At 41.6% G+C, this 17,159-nt stretch overlaps 1 protein-coding gene and 1 pseudogene across 1 annotated transcript in view; one reads left to right on the forward strand and one right to left on the reverse strand.

Annotated features, from left to right (window-relative positions):
- LOC121442787 (transmembrane protein 200C-like) overlaps positions 1–17,159 on the forward strand; it is a 186,897-nt gene that overhangs the window by 70,014 nt on the left and 99,724 nt on the right. The gene's annotated exons all lie outside the window — the stretch shown is intronic.
- On the reverse strand, positions 1,120–1,222 carry LOC121442802 (annotated as a pseudogene).

Raw genomic sequence — 17,159 nt, forward strand, 5'->3', positions numbered from 1 at the left:
TCCAATGTATTTTTGAGGCTATTATGGATGGGATTGTTTCCCTGCTTACCTTGTCAGTCATTTTATCCTCGGTGTTTAGGTGTTTAGATTTTGTGTGTGACTTTTGTAACCTGTCACTTCTCTGGAAGGGTTTGTGAGCTGTAGGAATTATCTGTTGAGGTCTTGAGAGTCTTGTGAATAGAATAATTTCATCTGAAAATACGATTATGTCTTCCTTTTTTATGTTTGTCTTTTGTGTCCTTTCTCTTGTCTTATTGTTCTAGCTCAGACTTCAAGTTCTATATTGAAAGGTATTGATTATGTCTTCCTTTTTTATGTTTGTCTTTTGTGTCCTTTCTCTTGTCTTATTGTTCTAGCTCAGACTTCAAGTTCTATATTGAAAGGTATTGAACACAGTGAACATGGTTAATAGAGTTCCTGATATTAGTGGGGATGCTTTGAGTTATTCTTCATTTAGCATGGTATTGGCTGTGGGTTTGCTGGGTGCAGCCTCTATTATGTTAAGATATATTCACTGTACCCTTAGATTCCTTAGGCCTTTTATTGTGCAGGGATGTTGGAATTTTCCAGTCTTTTTCTGCATCTACTGAGATGAACACGTGCTTTCTGTCATTATGTGTGTTTATCTGGTGGATTTGTATGTATTGATTTGCGTGTGTTAAACTATTTCTGCATCTCTGGAATGAACCCAACTTGATCCTGGTGTATTTTTGAATGTAGTTTGTAAGTATTTATTGAGAAGTTTTTCATCTGTGTTCATCAGGGAGATTGGTCTATAATTTTCTTTTTTGATTGTATCTTCCCATGGTTTAGCAATCAGCATAATGCTGCCTTATAAAAAGAAATTGGAAACCTTCTTTTCTTTTCTATTTTATGGAACAACTTGAGAAACATTGGCTTTAGTTCTTCACAATAGGTCTGGTAAATTTCTGCGGTGAATCCATCTGGACCTGGGCTTTTTTTGGTTGGTAGGTTTTCAGCGGCTGCTTCAATCTTGTTGCTTGTGATAAATCTCTTCAACTTTTTTTTTTTCAAATTGCTTCTTGTCTTAACATTGGTAGGTCATGTACATGTAAGAATTTGTACCATTTCTTTTAAATTTTCCAGTTTGTAATTACTGGGAATTCCCATGCATGCATGTAATAAAACATGACAATCTCAAACTGTTAAGCTGAGAGGTACATATACTACACTTGGTTTTAGCCAAAGGCAGAGAAGTCATGAAATATGTACTGTATACTACCCATTTTCCTGACAGTAGCCCTCATTTGCATTAAACACAGCCCATCACAACTTCTTCCCCTTTCATTTTTCTTATTTTATTAACTCAGTAAGGCCTGTTATTACTGCCAGTACAGGTGTGACGTCATCCACTGGAACATTCTCTTGGTGGACACATTCTCAAAAAGGGATGACCCCCCTCCACACACACACAACCAACTTCTAATAGCTCCTCAGGAGGGCGGCAGCCCTATCTATGTCAAAATTATGGGTATATTTTTAAAGTATATCCTACGATCCTTGGTTATAATGTCTCCCTTTTGTCTTTAAACTTATTAATTTAGGTTTCCTTTCTCTTTATTTTTTGGTTAATTCAGCTAATGATTTTCAATTTTGGCTATTTTTCCAAAATAGATCAAACTCTTCATTGATGTGTTTGTTTGTCTTCATCGCTTTGTTCTCTGATTTCAATTATTTCCTTTTGTCTGAGAGTTTGTGGTTTGGTTTGTTCTTATTGATATAAGGACTTGAGATGCATCATTAACTTATAAAACCTGAAACGGAAACATACACTTCAAGATATGGGCACAGGTAAGAACTCTCTAATAAGGTTGCTGAGAGCTCAGGACAAAAGGCCAACAATTGTCAAATGGCATTTCATGAAGTTGAAAAATTTCTAAACAGCAAAGGAAACTGTTATTCAAAGAAAAGACAAGCTTTGAATGAGAGAAAGTATTTACCGCTTGTAAATCTGACAGGGAATATCTAGAATGTAGGAAAAACACCAAGAAAGAAAACAGCTGAAGGAGAACGAAAATAAAGAATTGAACAGAAGGATCTAAAAGTAAGAAATATGAATGCCTAGTAATACAGTGAGAAGTGTTCAGCATCCTTCATTGTCTGGAAAAATCCAACCAAAATGACTTTCAGATTATATCTCATGCCAGTCAGAATAGCTGTTATTAATAAGTCAAACAACAACAGGGGCTGGTGAGGATGTAGGGAATGGGGGAGCTTTAATCACCGGTAGTGGGAGTATAATTATGTTGATATATCTACTGTAGAAATTGGTGTGGAAGTCTTTTTAAAAACCTAGAAATACCACTATTTGGATTATACAGCTCTTGGGAATATAAGCAAGGAGAAACTTGGTCATTAAAATTCAATGATGCTTTGTTGACAATAGGTATACATCTATACATCCTGGAAGTCAATCAGTGATGAATGGGTAATGAAAATGCAGTATTTGAGCGCAATGGCATTCTATTCAGATGTGAAAAAAAGAAAGAATGGAAATGTGCAAGTAGTTGGATGGAACTAGGAAAAAATATATCAACCTAGGAAATTCAGACCCAGAGAGACAAACACCACGTGTTATCAATCTCTCCTATGTTTAGTTCTGTGTGTTTATCTTAGAGAACTTAGAGAAGTCATGACCAAGGAAATGCTCATAGAGAGATGTTTTAGGATGGGGGTGATGAGTAAAAACTCATATGAAAGTGGAGAAAGGGGAATATGGGGGGGGTGAAAAGTTCAGTCAGGTGTTGAGGGTGGGGGATGGGGAGATGAGAGGAGAGATGGTTAAGCAAAGTGAAGGATCTAGAAAATAACACTATGGAAACACACTACCTTGTAAGCCAATTAGAAGACATGAGCTTAAAAGCGGGAAGTGTTCTGCATTGCTGGATAATGGTTCTCTTAGAAAAACCATCATTATCAAGCCGAAATCCCATATGGGAATGAAATACCTCCTTATACATTGCCAGAGACCCTGAGGAACCTCCAAATCATTGCTCTTGAGTCTCCACCAGAATTAGATGATAAGTCCCCATTTCTAAAGACTGCACATGCCTCGGTGGAAAGATATAAAGAAACCAAGGGGAAGCCAAGGTGGAACCTTTCTTCCCATGTTCATAGTGCCGGAAGGTGTTACGCAGGCTGTTGGAGGAGAGAAAACACCAACAGTGTTCCTCAGCTGTGAAGCCTGTGAATTACAAACTACAGTGCCCCTGTCAGGCAAGCTGTGCCCATTGGTACAATAGTGGCGTGACTGTTATGGGAGTAACCAACCGTTCTTGGATTGGATTTGAGCCCTGCTACATAGGAGGCAATACATTATCAGTACTTTTAACCCCGTAAAATTTTTTAAAAAATGGCTAGGGGAGATCATAGCCTAAGAAGAATCTCATATTTTTTTTAACTAAATTGATATGGTACCAGATTGCAGTCTAAATATTAATGTTTATGCCCATAGACAAGTGCTATTCTCATCCTTAATCAGAGAATCTTCTCTTTGTATTGAGCAATGGTGAATGCAAAGATCTGTGGCCTCCCACGATGCTCAGGATAAATGAGAATGGAGTGCTCTGTCCTAAGCTGGACATTTATAGGACTTTTGTATGACTCAAGGAAAGCTGAGGGAAAAGGGGCAAAAAGAATGTGACAACCAGAAGACAGGGAAGAGAGATAGAAAATGTGTCTTCAGAACTTGGTACCCACATTGCAAACATGATTCCTTAGTGGTTGTGGTACCCTGTAAGTGGGCCTGTACAAGGCTGAGACTTGTCAACAGCCATTTTTGAATCAGAAAGTGACTCGTGGGGTCGAAATCCTTCCACTTACACTATTGTCAACTGATGGAGTCTACAGAAAAGATAACCACGGCCTTCAAGTATTACCAAACAATAAGCCACCCGACTCCAATGAATAGTTCCAAACCCATGGCCACACTGGCCCATAGTTCTTGCCACTCAGTAGGCTGAGGCATAAGGACCCCATGGTTAAGTCCTGCTTAGCCAAGTTAGTGAAACCCTATCTGAAGTATTTGTAAACTGGTGAAAAAGTTGGAAGACGTGGCTAGCAAAAAGCACAGCATTTCTCTAGCTTGCGCAAAGCCCTGGGGTTCCATCCTTTGTTTTGCTAAATAAATAAGAGAAAGAAAGGGGTGCAGTTAGCAAAATACTCTTTAAAATCTCATGGCAAAGCAAGACATATTAACATCGTAGCATTTTTTGCCCTTTTAATTTAGTAGTAGGAAGATTTCAAAATATATAAAAATATGCCTATCTACACAGCCTGTGCCTGCTATTAGTAGCCCCGGGCAACCTTCTAGAGAAAGCAAATGAGTTCCTTATCCTCATCTTTGTAAATAGAAGTAGTTTGCCATATACATGGTTCTCCCTTCAATTTTTTTCAACATATTCTAGGGGTTTTACCGATTTCTGCAGGCCTATACGGAGCTCCACAGGATGACATGCTGTTATTTAGCTATACCTCCACTATAGATGCATAGGTGTTTGCAGTCTTGTTTATTATAAAGCAATGCTATATTAAATATCCATGGAATATGTCCCTTTGCAAATATGCCTTTAGTATAACTAGCTCAATGTCATACGAAAGAAACACATGCACGTGTTACTTTCATAGCATTTGCCCAGAGAATGCATTTAAATACTAAAAGGAAGTATGTCATCAAACACTTGAAATTGGCTCTGCTCCCCTGATCATTGGAATATTCTGTCACTTCCATTTTATAATTCATAGTCAGGATTTTTAAGCTATGAGTTGCAGTAGTATTTTTCTTCCATGATTAAGAATCATTTATATTTCTCTTTAAGTGAACTTGCTAAGTTTTGTATTGCCATGCTAGTTTCTTTTTCTCATTTTTATTAGTTCTTTGAGAACTTTTTGTAATATATTTCAATCATATTCAATTAACTTTCTTCCCTCAATTTCTCCCAGATCCACTCTTTTTCCTTCTGATCCAAGGCTGTGTCCTCTTTTTGTATATCTCCAAATGGATCAAGTACACTTTGTGCTGCCTCTGTCCTCTCAGATGGATGACGACCTTCCACTGGAGCCTCTCAACCTAGATGGGTCCCATCCTTAAAATGCCTGACTTTGTATCCCACATCTATCAGTTACCAATAGCTCCTTAGCTTGGGGAGACACTTGCACCTGTTCGTGCTGGGACTTTGTCTAGCATGAGCTTGCGCATGCTGCCATGATGTGCTAGTCTGGGGGTAATGATTGGTCAGTACTAGTTGTTTTAGTTCATTTAGCTGAATGGAAGAAGTAGGCCAGCTGTCTTCTAGGGCCCATGACCTATCTCCCCACAGGTTCCTTGCCCAAGCTCTGTTGGGGTTCTTTCTCTCCTGAGTTTGTTACAGATGTACTGGGTTCTGTTTGAGGCGTGGCTGCCTGTTATAAAGTGTGCACAGCATAAAACTGAGAATATCGATCATTTTAAAGTACGCAGTTTAGTGGCATTTAATATAGTTATGTTGTTGTGAGATTATTACTGTCATCCAGAACTTTATTGTCACCCTAAACCTGAAACTTGAATGAATGCACAGCTCTCCATCCTCCTTTCCTCAGCCCTGGTATGTATGTATGTATGTATGTATGTATGTATGTTTGTATGTATATGTGTGGATTTGTATATGTATTTATGTATGTGTGTTTGTGCGTGTGCATGCATGTGTGTATGTTTGCATATATGTATGTGTGTATATGTATGCATATGTATATGTGTATATGTATATGTATGTGTATATGTACACATGTGTGTGCGTGCGTGTGTATATGTATGTGTGTGCATATATACATGTATGTGTGTATGTATGTATGTTTTATGTGTTATGTATGTATATGTGTATATACATATTTCTGTATTAATGATTTTAAGAGCCTCATAGAAACAGAATCATAAGGTGTTTGTCCTTTTTGGTCTGGTTTGTGTCTGCTCATTTCTCTTACTGCAATGTCCTCCTTGTTGAAGTTTGTGTCAGAATTCCATGCTTGAGCAAGTCAGTCTCTTGTATTCAGATAGCCTTCTTGTTTGTGCCCACTCGTGCACAGAAGACAGTAGAGCTTCATTAGCGTTTTCTACACGCGGTGTCATGTCATCTACAAGCAGGTAATTTGCCTTTCCATTCTGATTGTTTTTCTATGACTTAGAAATTATTCTCACTTCATCAGTTTGTTGAATACATTTGAAAAGAATTGATAATAGCTTTTTTTTGGCTTGTGTTATGTAATTTATTTCATTTTTAAGATTGTAATATAATTACATCATTTTCCCTTCCCCTATCTCCCTCTAAACTTTCCCACACACACCCCTCCACACACTCTTTTTCAATTCTTTTTTTTTCCAAGACAGGGTTTCTCTGTGGTTTTGGAGCCTGTCCAGGAACTAGCTCTTGTAGACCAGGCTCGTCTCGAACTCACAGAGATCCGCCTGCCTCTGCCTCCCGAGTGCTGGAATTAAAGGCTTGCGCCACCACTGCCCGGCTCTTTCTCAAATTCATAATTTCTTTTTCTTTAATTGTTGTTTCATATATATATATATATTAATACAGTAGGACAATAGTCTTTTAATTGCTTGGTGGAATTTGCTGGCACAAACCCAGAGGGGATTTAGTTTTGTTTTGTTTTTATCATAGTTCTTTTGATGATTGACTCAATCCTCAAATTTACTGCAGGTCCGATCAGATTTTCTATTTCTTCACATTTAATATTGGTAGATTTTGTATCTAAAAAGTTATCTGTTGAGAGTGGGAAAAATGGTCTTCCCCCAGGGAAAAGCACAGTAATTGACTGTACAATACTAATGGTCGGCCCTGAAAGCATACATGCAGTAACATTATACATACTGAACAGGCTATAGTTAGGAAAATATCTGTATATACATACATTTATATGCATGCATAAACATTGGGAAGAGGTCAAGAATTTGAAAGAGATCGAGGAGGAGCATATGGGAAGATTTGGAGGGAGGAAAGAAGGGAGAAATAATGTAAATATATCTAATCTCAAAAATTAAAAAAAAATTAAACCTTAAAAATAAAGACAAACTAGAAATCAAAACAATCAACTGTTTCATCTGTCATCCACTTGTTTGTGATAAAACCTCTATAATAGTTTTTACTGCTGTGCGATTGATTTAAATACCCCCTTTTATATATAACTTTAATAATTTGAAAATCATCTTATTTCTTTCCATTGCTATTAATTTTGTTGATTTTGTTTTTAGTTGTTTGTTTTTCGATTTTGTTTTTCTTTTAGGCTAACCAACTCTTGTTTTCAACACCTTTTCTTTTTCTCTCTTTTATCTTTGCTTTTTCATCTATTTTCTTTTTCTACTTTCTTCTAATCTTCCTCCCCCGCCCCAACTCCCCAGGTTCTTTCAATGTAAAATCAGGTTGTTAGTTGGGGATCATTAGTATTCTGCAGTATAAGCATCTCCACTATCAGAGTCCCTCTTGGCAAAGCTTTCCTGGAACCACCTGCATTGTGTTGTGTTTGTATTTAAACATCCCTAAGTATTTTCTCATCTCCCTTGTGGTTTACTCTTTGGTCTGTTGCTCCTTTGAGAGGATACTGTTGAATTTTGTAAATCTGCGAATGTTTCCATTTTCCTGTTTATTGTCCATTTCTGGTTCCATTCAATCATAGTCAGAAATATTTTATATTATATCTATCTTTTTAAACCTATGGCAATTTGATTTTTACTTCATCTATGATCTGGCTTGGTGCTTGTTTCATGTATAATTAAGAAAACGTGTGTACTGTTAGTGGGCAGAGTTTGTGTATAAGTCTGTAAGATTTACTGGTTTATTGTTATTTAAGCCCTCTATCTCCTTACTTATTCTTTATCCTTTACTCGACACGAGGTGCTGAAGTCTCTAGGTGTTATTTTAAAATGTTCTGTCCATCCTTTCAGTTCCATTGGTTTTGTACTATGTATTTCAGAATATATTACTAGGTGTGTTGATGTATCTAATTGTTTTATCTTGTTGTTCATTGAAACCTTTAAAACATATTATCTTTCTTTTTTCTCTTGGAAATTTTTGAGATTTTTGATATATTTTGTCCAGTAATGTCTTAGGGTTACTTTGCTGAAATGAAACACCATGACCAAAATCAACTTGGGGAGGAAAGGGTTCACTTGGCTTACATAGCCTGCATCACAGACCATTGAGAGAAGCCAAGGCAGGAACTCAAACCAGACAAGAACCTGGAGACAGGAGCTGAGGCAGGGCTTATGGAGGGGTGCTGCTTACTGGCTTGCTCCTCATGGCTTCCCCAGCCTGCTTCCTTAAAATGGAGGACCACTATCCCAGGGATGGCCCCACCCATAGTGGGTAACTAGAATTGGCAACATCTTGGGGAAGCACTAGACTAGAAGAAGCCTAGTGCAATGGGATTTCCAAGGAATCTATGAAGGTGACCCTAACTAAGACCCCTATCAATGAGGGATATGGAGCTGAACCGGCCAGCTCCTACAGCAAGACACGACGTCAATGAAGGGAGTGGAACACCAGCCCAGCCACATAACCTTCAACCTACAATTTGTCCTGCTTACAAGATGTCCTGGTGTATGAGTGGCATAGAAATTGTGGGAGTGGCCAACCAATGACTGGTCCAGCTTAAGATCCATAAGAGGAAGCCAACCTCTGACACCGCCTGGAGGGCCAGGAACCAGACACTGGAGAGCCAAGTGACTTAGGATAGAACCAAAAACAACTGGTAAAGAAAGAAAAAGAGAGAAAGAGGGAAGGAGGGAGGAAGGGAGGGAGGGAGGGACGAAGAGAGGGAGGGAGGGAGAGGAGGGAGGGACGGAGGGAGGGAGGGACGGAGGGAGGGAGGGAATAATATTCTGCTATACTCATAGATTGGTAACACATTTATTTTTGTGGGCCCCGAAGATATATTTCAGAAAATCGTGTTTAAGCTGGGCCCTATGCAGTGAGTGACGTTTCAATCAACATGAATAAAGCCCAATAGGGCTTAGTGACATAAGGTGGGCTACAACAGAATTGGCTTTTTCAGAGTGCAGGGCACCTGGGGGACAGAGAATGTGACCTGGGGCAGCAGGTAGGGCGTGAGATTTAGGCCTCCATGCAGAGGAGTGTGCTGTGTCCTGCAGTCAGCGTGAGAGCTTAGGAATCATTTCATTTCACAATGTTTGCTTACCACTGTATATTGGTTTTAAAGAGAATAACGCAATTGTATTTGTGGGGGTTGGAGGGGAGGGAATAGAAGATTCTGCAGCGGAGGTCATGGCAGGCCATTGTGGATGTCAGTACGGTAGGATGCTAACCGCTAGGATGAGTGTGACATTGGCTTTCACCTGACCCTGCAAAGCTGGGAAACAGCAAAGGTGAGAAACCCCTGTCCTTTGCCTTGTGGAAATCAGTTTACTGTTAGAAGCCTGTGTGACTTACAGACACCTCTGTGGTGATGGTTGGTGTGCTTGGGTCAGCCAGACATAGCCTTCCAAACATTCACTCACTCTGTGTGTCTCATCAGCTGTTTCATAAAATGCTTGTCAAGCCGCCTTTGTGTCTGTCTGTCTCCTTCCCTGGACTCCTCACCTGTGGCTCAAGCTCAGCTGAGTTAGCAAAGTACCCTTCAGTAAGGACTCCAAGAAAACAGGCTAGCCCAGAGTATAATTCTCTGTGCTAAGTCAATGTGCCTCTGCCCTGCTCTGTTCCTTCTGGCTGTCTGTGGACTTCTACAGAGTTGGTGGAAGTTTCTCCCTATTCTGACAGCCACTTCCTGCCTTATCTCCCCCCCCACACACACACAGTAATATCATCTAACAAAGTCCCTTGTTTTCATTTGACTGAATCGCTTATTTAGGGCACAGCATCACTGAAATCTGGTCACTGATGGGATAAAAATTTGGAGCTGAAAAGGCAGGGAAGAGTCAGGCCAGCCTGAGAGTTGGAAGGAAAGTACAGCTGAAGAAAAAATACTCTTTGTGGTCCCTATACATAGTGATTCCCCCAACTGAGTTAGTTTCTCCCACCAATCCCCAAATACCACACAGCCGCAAACACTGGTATCAGTGAATTTGTATTTATTATTTCTTTTATTTTTAAGATTATAATATAATTACATAATTTCTCCATTCCTTTTTCTACCTCGTCCATACCTCTGCCTTGCTGTCTCTGAAATTCATGGTACTTTTAAAATTAATTGTTGTTACATACATGTATGTACATTCTAAATATAACCTGCTCCATATGTCTATGTATACAGTATACACACACACAATTATATATATATATATATATATATATATATATATATATATATATATATACATATTTACCTGTATATCTGCTTCCTTTGTCAGTACTCAAATATTTGGAAGCTAGATTGTCCCCAAGTTCTACCCCCTTATGTTCTAAGATATCCCTGCTGCCCCTTAACCCTGCTTTTCCTTCCTCACCTTGCTGGTCTCTGGCTTACTTGAGCTTCTGATGACCTCTGGATTGGAGTCATGAAATGCATGCTAATCTCTGAGCATCTTCAGTGCGCTTCGTCATCTGTAGTATGTCAGCTCACCTCTAACGCTGTGTCAGACCTGGCCCTTTCTCCCAAATTCTTCCTGTTAATAGAAGTCCTCTGTCCCTTTGTCATAAAAATTAAAAATTCAAACTGTCACTATCAGTTATATGTAGCCTCTAACATTATCAATTGTGTTGCAGTCGAGAGCGGAAAGGCGGTTGCTGGAGGCTGCAGAGGGCAAGGCTGAGATAGGGGAGAGGTGGGCCATGAGTAGAGTCCCCAGCAGGGATGGGCCAGGCTGTCATCTGAAAATTTCTGAATAGCTGGAAGAGAGTACGTGATGGGTGTGCCGGTCCCCCGATTTGAACATTTCACAAAGTCTATGTATAACCAAACTTCACAGTGTGAGTGCAGGTAGTGTGCCGAATTGAACTTTGAAACCCGAGCAAACCCATGGACCCTGTCTTTCTCCAGTCTCCCTGCGGCCACACCTGGGACCCCTTGATCATGCCTTCTTGCTCCCATGGGACTTCATTCGTGTTCCTGAGCTTGTCCCGGCAGCTTTCAAAGCTGTCCTGTGAGTCTCCCCTCCATTTTCTTTGTATAGTCGGTGCCTCCAGCAGAGTGAGGAGCATCCTTGGGGACACACGACATGATTCACCAGACCTCTGAGAAAGTGTGGAGGGCGGTAGATGCACATTAGAAGAACAATGCGTTCTGCCTGCCACAAGAACAGCTGGATTCTGAAATTCTGTTTTCCTTATTGCCACAAGTGAAACTTTGGTATATAAAAAAACGATTAGAATATGAATCTGGACCTGGAATGTCACCCAAAGGTGACATGGTGAGGGTTCATCCCCAGTCATTGTGCTGTCTTGGGAGGTGATGGTCCGTTCTTGGGAGCATTAGGACTGTCCCCTTGAAAAGACCACTGGGCCAGCCACAGGCCCTTACTTTTCTTTTTCTTCTTCCTGCTTGGCACTTCCTGCACTTTCCCACGCCCTGTGACTCCACAATGGCAATGGGGTGGAAACATTTTGTATGGAACCTTCTGGAATCACGAAGGAAAATAAATGTTTCTTCCTTCTTAAGTTGAATATTTCACTTATTTTGCCACCATGAGGGGAAGCTGGCCAGCTCAACGGGCCATCTTGTAAATAACTTCAAAAATAGTCTCTCTGTGATGGACTGAATTTAATTTTAAAGTGTGCCCAGGCTTTAGTCCTTGCTCCCCTCGGGAGTAAAGCTGAAACCGGCATCACAGTACAGAAGGACACATATGATAAGACATTTTGCTTTAATCAAATCCAGGGGCCGACTGCTGTGCTGTTTTCCAAGCCCTTGATTGCATCACTACCTTCCTTCGCTCTGCATGGCACGGTTGCATCTATACAAGGCACAGACAGTGGCTTCCAGACCCTGGCATCAAACCTCCCTCCTGCCTGGGTGCCCCTGTGTGCACTAGCTGCTCTCTGAGCACACTGTTCTCCAGCCACTTTGAGCACTGAGCTTGGAATACGCCTCGGAGAGCATCAGATTCCTGGATACGCGCTCTTGCTACAATAACAAAATCGGAGTCACTCATAATTAGTGAGAAAGAGGCCTGTCTTGGTCTGGGAGCTGTTATAGCCGAATGATTATAGAAGGCACATAAAGGTACACAGATATATGAATCTAAAGCTGAAACACATTATTCTGATTTCTGTATAGATGCTTCTTAACTATTTCAAGGCTAATCTGAAACACGTAACTAGTACTAATAGACAGGTGACGTTTCAGAAGGCAGATTGACTCCTGCTGGAGAGAAATTTAGCTGCTGCTCCTAGATGTACTTTGGTATAGCAATATGTCAGTCAGCTCTCTGGCACTGTGTCAGAAATCCTGAGATAACAAACTTACATGAGGTGAAGTTTGCCTGAGGCTAGAGATGAGCTTGTCCAGGTTTGGTTTATAAATAAAAGTTCTCCTACCACCCAAAATATGGGCATAGTATTTCCAATGCCATGATTTTCCGAGGTCTTGCTTATTTGCTGTACAGAGGGAGGGTGCTGTTCTGAGCCTCTTGGCCCTAGGCAGAGCTTTCTTCCCACTGTGTGGGAATATTTACTCCATCTGAAAAGGTGTGATGTTTTAGGGCTTAGGGATTACTTTGGAGGAGACACAGGTGTTGTGTGCAAAGAAGGTGGGTTCACAGGCTTCTTGCCCTATCTACCCTGATATAAGTCCAGTAAATAGAACAGGCCCTAGGCCAGTACTGTGGCCTTCGCAGAACCTTAGGACACAGTTGGTTGCCCACAATGCTTGTTTTCCTCTCAATGCCAACTGCATCTCTACATCCACAATCCCCAGGATAGTTTTTTTCCAGAGCCTAGACCCCTTAGAGTTCCTTATGCATGAAGCTCTGCCACACTCCCCATGAGACTGAGGGAGGTGTTTCCAGTGGTTAGCGTGCTCTAGAGATTCCATGGTCGGCACCCACCTGCCCTCCAGTCTCATTTACACACTTTCCCAGTATCCCCTTCTTGCCTTGGATATACCACGTGACTACCATAACTATACATGGAAGTGTTCCTCTGCCCTGAAGGTGCCCAGTCCCATCACAGAACAAGCTGTCCTTCATCTAAGATCCAGATCGAAGGTCCCACCCATCCCTCAGACAGTATCCCGTTTCTTCCTTGGGGTCCAGTGTATGATTCTCCCTTTGTGTTTATTACATTGCTACAACTATCCCTTTCATCCTGCATCTGCTGCTGGCTGTGACCTCGTAAGGACAAGAATGAGCCTGTCCTTTGTGCCTCAAGTACCTGGTAGGGCACTAGCTGAGCAGATGCATTGTCAAAACCTAGTGTGCAGGACTAAGCAATAGAGAGACCTATTTCCTGCTCCAGACAAAGCTAAAGTAGGAAGAGTGCTGCTTAAGGCTTTAGTTGATTTTGGTAGAGACAAAACTGCTAGGTGTCAGGTAACTATCTTGTATCAATTATAGAAAGTCATTTGAATTAATCTAACAAAACGGTATTTATTAGTAACAAAGGGATATAAATTTTGAGGAATGTATAAAAGACAGACCCTGCCCTGCAGGAGCTTGGGGTCCATCCATTTGTTCAATGTGTATCCATTAATTCTCTACTGTGTGCAAGGCATTAGGCTAAGTCTGGGTGTCGTGTAGGAGACTACAGATAAACAAGCATATTTTAAACTGCATCTTGTGACAAAGGCAACATGAGAAATGGATAGTATGATGTCAGAGGGAATTCATAGCCCTGTGTGGGTGGAGGTGGGAGGTACCGGAGTCCTAGAGACTTGTGTGTGAGATCAGCGACTCCTTGAGAAGAAAGAAGAATTCTAACGAGATTCTTAGTTGCTTTTCTATTGTGATGGCAAAACACAATGACTAAGGAAACTTACAAACGGAGGTGTTTAATATGGGGCTTACAGTTCTAGAAGGTAGAGTCTATGACTATCTTGCAGGAAGCGTGGCAGCAGGCAGGCAGGCAGTCATATTGCCGGAGCAGTAGTTAATCTACAAGCATAGGCAGAGGGTGTTATCCGGGAATCACACTAGTCTTTTGAAAACTCAAAGCCCAGCCTGTCCCCAGTGGCACACCTCCTCCAACAAGACCACATCTCCTAATCTTTCCCAAAAAGTACAACCAACTGGGGACCAAGTATTCGAATATAAGAGCCTCTTGGGGTGGGCATTTCTATTCAAACTGCCATAAGAAGGAACAGTTCATCAAAGAGCAGACTCCCTAGAGGGACTGAGACAAGCTGCTGTGGCTAAGGATGAAGAGGCCCGGGAGGAGAGCAAAGAGGTGGAGATCTAGATGCCTAAACGCAGAGAGAAAATAGTGGTATTTATCCAAACCTAGGTTTCTGTTGTTTTGTACAGCTGACATCTATGTAATCTTTGCATACAGGACTCATTACTGCTGGAACAACCAGGCCCCTTTGGTAAACACTCGAACAATCTGTGCTGAATAAAACTACCAAAACCTGGAGCACAAAGGAGTCCAGGTGTGTGCCAGGTTTTCACCACTCAGAGTTGATGCTAACTGTAGCGAGTTCTGCTTATCTTTGCCGTCTAAGACGAGACATTCTGCAGACTCACACGTCCAGGGTCACACAGCTTGACTCTGAGCAATGAAACTGGAACTTGAGTCTATGGTCTGCATGGCTCTCAATCTCGTGTTTTCTCAGTTTCTGTCAATGTGCTTCAGGCACATCCAAGTAAATCCCCATGGCAGAAATGTGCACTGTTGTAGAAAGGGAAGTCAGGCTTCTGTATTCCAGCCAAGAAAGCAGAAAGAAGGCAGAACCTCCCTAAGATGGTGTGTCAGACGTTGCTCAATGGCGGAGATGGTCTACTCCTGGATGCTGGGCTGCTGTGCAATCTCTCTGGCTAGAGAAAGACTCTGTCCTGGGTTGCTCATAGCTCAGCCTTTGCTCATTCTCATTTAATAATTGTGACTTATTGCTATACATGCACATGAGCAAAATGAATAACTATTGGTGCTGGGAACATAGATCTGCCTTTGCCTACACCAGTCCTTTTTTTTTTCATATGCTAACAGGTGATTCTGGCTTTGTATCTAACTTCCATTTGTTCAGAGGGGAAGCTGTTCTATTTTATTAAAGGTAAGACATTCCTGCCTACAACCTAGTTTCAGCACATCCCAGAGCTCCCCTTCTGAGATAATAGCATAGCACACACTGCCTTTTCGTATTGATGTTTTCTTTGGGCTTCTTCCCTGGATCCTACGGACTAAAGGCTCTCAGAAATCTACGCCAAGGCCCTTGAGCGAGAATAGTGTGATGGTGATGGTGGTTCTCGGAGATTTGTCTCTGTTGAAGAAATGGAAGGTTGACCGTACACAAAGACTGTGTCTTCCTTATAATTCATAACAGGGGGCCCCAGCGAGCAACCTCCATGTTTTCCTGGAACCCTACCGGAAGAATGCATGGTCAGCTTACTACCACTTGGTGATATATTCTTCCCCCACTGAACTGTGAAGCCAGTTTCTCTGTCTTGCCTCCATGTCTTCTGATAATAACCTGGAGATATCCAAATCTGCTCGTTCCTTCTGCCACTCATCTGGCCACTCCCATGTTTCTAGTGTGTGCCAGGTGGTGAGGGCACTGCCCTTTAGAGTCCAGCCCTTCCAGATTGTTACCTCAGGTCACCACTGCCCTCCAGGTTGCCACAGCCTGCCAGGGTTCTAGCCTCCACGATTCTTCCCTCTAGGGTACCGTTCTCCAAGGCCTGCCCTCCAGGGACTGTGGCCAGTAACTTAGCATCTCTGCAGAACTAACAAGTACTGGAGAATCCCAGCAGCACAGGCTGCACTTGAAGCAGATCCTCGGGGAAGCGACATGCCTCAGCGCAGCCTAAAAAGCAGCTACACACTCATGGCAGGGTGGCTGGACACGAAAAGGGGCAGCGAGTCTTGCTTCTGTTCAGTGTACAGTAGGCCCACTCTGCAGTGTTGCACGGCCCTTTATTCCTCCAGCTTTTTAGTTTAACTTTCATTGCTATGTTCTGAGAAACATTACCAAGCATCAAATAATCCAACATAGGTTTATCTATAATACTTAAAAAATAATTTTCCAGACATTGCTCTTGTGTCTGCTGCAAATATTTGACTAGTGTTTGTCAGCACCGTGCCATGGTTACTCAGAGACTGTTCACTGGCATGTTGGAGGGCATATAGTCACGCGGAATATTTGACCGAGACGATTTTCATAAAATTGTAATTCATCGCAAACATTTATAAACCAAGAGATCACACACACACACACACACACACACACACACACACAAACACACACACACACTCAAAGCAGAAATCTGCATTCTACTGAAAACGGAGTTGTCCTAGATCTGTGCTCTGGACAGTACAGTGACTGGAGCTGGGGGTCCTTGGAAATGTAGACATTGTGTTTCCAGATCTGTGCTGGCCCAGCCTCTCTGTTTTTACATTAGAATTCTTGGCCCCTGCAGGACCCACCTGAAGATGGAGATGCTCAAGCTTCAGCCACCTTGGCACTTTGCTAGCTCCTTGCCCCCCTCTAGCTACTATCCCTGCAGGAGACTCACACACACACCTCTGTTCTTCTCCCTGGGAGGGGAGTAGGAGTAAAGAATGGTTAGTAAGTCAGGGGCAGGACGCTTGCCTGAGACCTTGGAACCTTTCAACCTGCACATTGTGAAGATTAAAATATCTACAAGTAATTGTAATCCAACTTGATAACCAATGATAGAACCCTCTGCACCACTCACAAAAACCATGATAGATCAAAGTCATGTTTAGATGTATGTGCATTAGTAAGATATATGTGGAGGCCTCATTGCTGTGGCCAGGGGTGACCAACTGTTGTGTTCAGTGACCTAGTGATTACTCTCTTATATATAGAAAGAGCAGACCAAACAAATAAATAGTGTAAGCAAGATTACTTTAAAAATACGTTAGAGAAGCGAATTCTTTGATTTAAATTTCAAATGCTGGTTTAAGTGAAATATAATTTGCCTTTTGTATTTCTTTTAAAAAATAGAAGACGTCACAGTTATAGTGAACTATCACTCAGGTCCCTCCCACAATTGCAGAATGATGTTTATTGCCTTGTTAGCCTATGCCTTA

This window comes from Microtus oregoni, unplaced genomic scaffold, assembly GCF_018167655.1.
Source record: "Microtus oregoni isolate MIOR12 unplaced genomic scaffold, Mior012 000095F_ref0000231, whole genome shotgun sequence".
In the NCBI taxonomy this organism is placed as follows: domain Eukaryota; kingdom Metazoa; phylum Chordata; class Mammalia; order Rodentia; family Cricetidae; genus Microtus; species Microtus oregoni.